At 42.8% G+C, this 5,380-nt stretch overlaps 1 protein-coding gene across 1 annotated transcript in view; it reads right to left on the bottom strand.

The window, feature by feature from the left end:
- MED4 (mediator complex subunit 4) overlaps nucleotides 1-725 on the bottom strand; it is a 10,548-nt gene extending 9,823 nt beyond the window's left edge. Inside the window, exon 1 of the mRNA XM_026851033.1 lies at nucleotides 135-725. The gene's annotated coding sequence lies outside the window, so the exon portion shown is untranslated. The remainder of the gene's footprint in view (nucleotides 1-134) is intronic.
- Between the last annotated feature and the right edge of the window lie 4,655 nt (nucleotides 726-5,380).

The following is a 5,380-nucleotide window of genomic DNA, read 5'->3' as shown; positions in this document are numbered from 1 at the left end:
AGTGGGGCCAAAACCTCATCACCACCATTAGACTGAGTATAAACAAGGACAAAGGGAGAAAAAAGAAAGTAAAGAAGAAAACAATAGAAGAATTGTGCTTACCCAAAGAAATACAGTTTAGAAGGTCAGCTTACCTGGCTCTCCTCTCCTGGTTGTGGGAGCTTCTGGTTTCTCGAAATTGCCAAAATTTCAATCAATTCCCTGAAAGGAAAACTGTGTTTGCACCATTTTCTAGGGCATTATTTGTAAATCACATCAAGTCATCCCAAAATTGTTGGCGCACTGATATCATTACAAAAGTATTCATGGACCGGAGTATTTTATAGTACTGTGTTGGCAGGGACTTCTTGGCTAAGAAGAATTCTGTGAGTAGTCTCATGAATGGAGCACATTTTCTTCTTTGTTCTTTGAGCTCATGAAGCACTCCTGAAACGTACTAAATTCCTGTCAAACTACTTAGGACAGAAACAGAAGCTGAGAGAAGAAACAGCACCATGAAAGGCATTCACATCCTACTTCCACTGGCTTTTGTTTGTTGCAAGGGGGCATGAAAGTTGTCTTCCCTACTTTTCTACTTTTCCTCCATTTTTTCCTAATAGAGCAAGTTTCACACTTGGGTTTAGAGCAATTAAGTCTAAGATTTCAAACATCTGAAGAGTTTGTTGTGAAACTACTTTTACAACAGGTATTTCCACAATGATGTATTAGTTGTATATATCAAGCACACAAAAAATACCAAAACCCAAGTAATAATCTGGTGCTAGAAGTGCTTCTCAAACAAAGATCTTGATCACGCTTCCAGGTACCCATTTACTTTAACACCATTCTGAAAAGAACCTAAGAGGGTACTCGCTAAGCAGCAAGACCATGACGCAGAAAAGCATTTTCTGTCAATTCAACAAACTTGTTTGGCTTCTAAGACTGGATGGCAGTCCAACGCTATGCATGAGTAATTGTCTATCTGAAGGCACTGCTCTTGGAATAGCACCCACTCACTGCTTGGTCCAGTGCCCGCTGCTCAGCAGGGTGTGAGGGAGAGGGAGAGGGAGAGGGAGAGGGAGAGGGGAGGGAGAGGAGAGGGAGAGGAGAGCACACCTGCCTCTAAATGGAATTCAGATGTACACTAAAGACATAGAAAACAAACTGCAGAGAAAGGGCTTGTGACTGAACTACATCTTTTTAACTCAATTTTTGAGAGTCCTGGTGTCTAAAAATCCCTTGGGTGCTTTATATCAAGTGGAGGATGAAATAGGGCTTTACTAATGGCTAAGGAAAGTTGAGTGTCTGTTACTGCAAATGTAAAACCCGGGCTTTAAATCAGAGCCAAGAGCTTTTACCTGGGCTGATTGTCCCATAAGTGACAGGAGCTAGCAGTGACCTGCCTGGCGTGCATGTGCAGACCTATCTATCCGTGGAGGCTAAAGGCAGCTGTGTATCCCTTACAGAGGTCTGCACACGATGATCGGGGCAGGTAACATGCAAATCCTGCCCCTGATCCTGCCAGTAGTTGAGCTATAATTAAAAAAAATAGGGTGGGGTTTTTTTATGTTGCTGTATAAGTGTTGGTGCTGTAAACAGGCCTCTAGCTCTGGGTGGGGTCACAGTGAAGCCAGTGGCATTTTTTATATTCACAGAAGTTCCAGTAATGTGAAGAGACAGAGAGAAGCCAGAGTGTAGGGCAGATGAGGGAGCACAGAGTGAAAGCTAATTCAGGGCCAGGGTTTATATGTAGGCGAACGCTTCCACAGAAGAGCAGGGGAGTCCCCAGACCCCGTGTCCTGCTGTCAGCAAGCAACTTCAAACCTGCCAGCAAACAGCGATTCTCTCCTCTCCTGATTATAGAGAATGCACTAGATTAATAACATACCTTACTCTTCTGGTACTTACTCTGATTACCTTTTTACCTTCTGCAATAAGTATGTTCTGGAGAAATTTACACTTAAAAAAACAAAAAGGCAAGAAACACATTAGTGAGTGATTCTTAATTGTGGCTTAAATAAGCAATTCAGCATTATGAGATTTGTGATAAAGCAATGAGATTTGGCAACCCTGAGAAAAAGATAACTCTGCCAACAGGAGTTACTTAAAATTCATTTACAATATGCAACAACCCTCAATGTTCTGATTATAGATAGTTTGGGAATTCTCTTTAAACTACATAGCAGATAAAATCTCATCAAATACTTCTGCTTGTTTTGTCAAATAACTTTCGCTTGTTTTCTTTTTTTCTCCCTATATTTCCCTGATTTTGTTCAAGGAAAGATGTAGTCAGTGATGCAGTCTGGTTGTGCATCCAGTTCACTGATTTGTTAGAGTGTCTGTATGGGTGCATAAACAGAAAGAAATAGCAACTTTGAAAACAAAGCAATCCTTCCGCTAAATCATTTTCTCCCTCATATTCATTTTGACACCTGAATTATTTAGACCTGAAGTACTTCTGATATATTTCAGGGCCATAATACTAGTTTCCCTAGAGCTAAAAACTTGTGGCGTTAAGAGTCAAGGAGTGAATATTGGTTCTAGGGGTTCCTGTAGGCTGATCTTTCCCTCCCTTTGTGCCCAGGAGCCTGTTCCCTCCCTTCCTTTTGACAGCAGTACTTCTCCTACCCAACCCAGCCAATACAACCAGTCTTTTCCAGGAGCAGCCACATTTCTCTCCCCACTTCTCAGACTGCTGCCCCTCTTCCAGGAAACATGGACATCTGTCTGCTTTGTGCTGCCCAGCCCATCCCCTCTCCTTGCCCTGGGGATGCAGTGGTGGCAGGGAAGTGTGGGTTCATAGGCAGAGACTGACTTGTGCTCCTGCCTCTATGTGGGAGTACAGGGTGAGGCCAGAGGCATCACGGAATGCCTGCCTCTGCCAAGACACAGAAAGTCATTCAGGCTGTGTCAGAGGGGTCATCTCCTTCAGGACAAAGGGAAAGGCTGGGTGAAATGGGCTCACGCCCCAACTTGCCCCGTGGGCCCATTGCTTTAAGACCAAATGGATAATTTGCTGAATAGACTTCTGAAACACTTGCCCATACAAAACAACAGAGCTTCTGTTTCCCCAATGTTGTTTCCTCTGTTTCCTCAGTTCTTCAGTGCTTTTGGCCTTCTTTCCCCTGAGTAAACTTTTTTCATAGTTGTGTTGGTTTTGAGCCAGATCTGCTTCTTTAAAGCTCACGCCCCTCCTGAATAACTAAGCATTGTTCCCAATTTTTTTCAGTAGTCTGAGAACATTGCAAGTTGTGTGGCCATGAACGTATCCTTCCATCCACAGTGAGACTATGAGACATTTCAGAGCTCTTTCAGATTGTCCTTTCAATAGCATACTGAATGTATTATTAAGAACCTGTTAGCACAAGCAAAAATAGCTTATATTATCCTGTTCAGTTGAGTCTTGTCTCTTCCAGAATGGGCCTTTAAGTGATCATCTGCAGAGCAAACTGATTCCTGTAGACAGATCCATGAGCAGCTGAGCTGATCTAATAGTTTACCAATACTGAGAGGCAGAGGGGGGCCTACAGGAAAGATGGGGAGGGACAATCTCTCATGGAGTGTAGTGGTAGGATGAGGGGTAATTACATTTTAAACTTAAAGAGGGAAGATTTAGGTTAGATATTAGGAAGAAGTTCTTCACTGTGAGGGTGGTGAGACACTGGAATGCGTTGCCCAGAGAAGCTGTGGCTGCCCCCTCCCTGGAAGTGCTCAAGGCCAGGTTGGACAGGGCTTTGAGCAACCTGGTCTAGTGGAAGGTGTCCCTGCCATGGCAGGGCAGGTGGAACTTTATGATCTTCCCTCCCAACCCAAACTGTTACGATTCTATTATTATGATTCTATGTTGCTGACTCCTCATCTCCCAACTGCAGATTTTTGCCCTCTCTTAGCTCCTCCTTGGTGTTCTCCATGTGCTTCCATGAGCCACTTCAACCCAATTAACAATACTGAAGAATATTTGATTTGAGAGGGAGTGTTCATTTCCTTCTGGGTCAGTGAGTGAAACTTAACCTCATTGTACGGAACCAGGCCTTCGGAGTACAGTTTTATGTTACAATTAATTTAGTATGACTGTGGGCTAATGCTGAAAAGTGCAGTCTTCCCCATCTCTCTCCAGCCATGTGTTCTGTCTTGCTCCCCTTTACATGATCCAGTGACTGTGAGACTGCAGAATGAACCAGGTGAGCAAACGAGTTCAATGGAAAACCAGCATTTTTCTGGTGGATTTGTTTTCTGTCAGATGAGCTCATTGAAGCAATTGACTTTAGGGCTAGCCATTGCTAGGTCACTAGACACAAGCGAGTATGTGGCCAGGGGAGAGAACGAGGGATGCTACTCTTACTCCTAGTTAGGTGAAATTCAGGCCTAGGATTCCTCTGGTGCAAATGTCACCGAAATCCGGGATAAAATAACTTATCAACACCAATTTGATGCAGATAAGCAGACACTCCTTTATTGACGGCCGGACGTGTAGGGGAGTATCCTCACCAACAACACGTGCCAGGCACCAGAATCATACACTTTACATAGAACTTACTTATACATATTCATTAAGTTTTCATACATAAGCATACAATTTCCAAGAAATCATTAACATATTCTCCTCCTATTTCCGATTCTGCGCAGTAGAGGTTAGAAATGTCTAGAAATGGGTCTGGGGTGTAATGTGAGTAGGTGGCCCATGAGTCGGTGGTCGCGATCTCCCCCTGCCGGAATTACCTTTTGCTTAAGGACACAGTTTTCTTGGCAGGTACCTGCAAGCTGTTACGGTTACTTCCCTCAGTTCCCATTAATCCTGGACCTTTACTTGCATTCTTCTAGTCCTATGTACGTATTATAAATCAACTTACAATCATCTTGTGTTTTGGTTACCTGTGTTTTAACTGTTTCTACTAGATAATTATGGCAAATCCCTTCGGCCTTGGTACGGGGTTGTACAGGGAACACTTAGAGTAGCAGCTGGTTGCTAAGTTCAAAATACAATAAATGTAAAATGATTTCTACTACAATATCTCTTAGGTCTATACTTATATTAAAATCATAACACAGTCAAACACAATTTGATCAATTTATAATAAAATCACTAACACAAAGACTTTTCTTCCAACATACTATTGTGATTTCTTAACTCCTGGTGTGCCTACCTTACTTTTCATGAACTGGAGAATCACTTTGGAACTTGGAAGTTGAGCTGTAGAGAGCCTCATGTCAGAAGCCCAAGGCTGATATGTGTTTCAGTTTCAGCCTGTATCTTTTCCAGGCTGCAGTGCTCTGGATCTGTCTTCTTATTTATACATTCTAGACACTAAACATCAAGTGTTCAGTCAGTGTTCAGTATACCACACCTTAAAATAATACTGGAAAATACTGACTGCAGAAGATACGTAACTTCCAAAGGCTC

This window comes from Athene cunicularia (genome assembly GCF_003259725.1).
Source record: "Athene cunicularia isolate RWA chromosome 1 unlocalized genomic scaffold, athCun1 chr1_part1, whole genome shotgun sequence".
Lineage (NCBI taxonomy): Eukaryota > Metazoa > Chordata > Aves > Strigiformes > Strigidae > Athene > Athene cunicularia.
The sequence above is the reverse complement of the archived record's forward strand: the minus strand, read 5'-3'. Positions and strand labels throughout refer to the sequence as shown.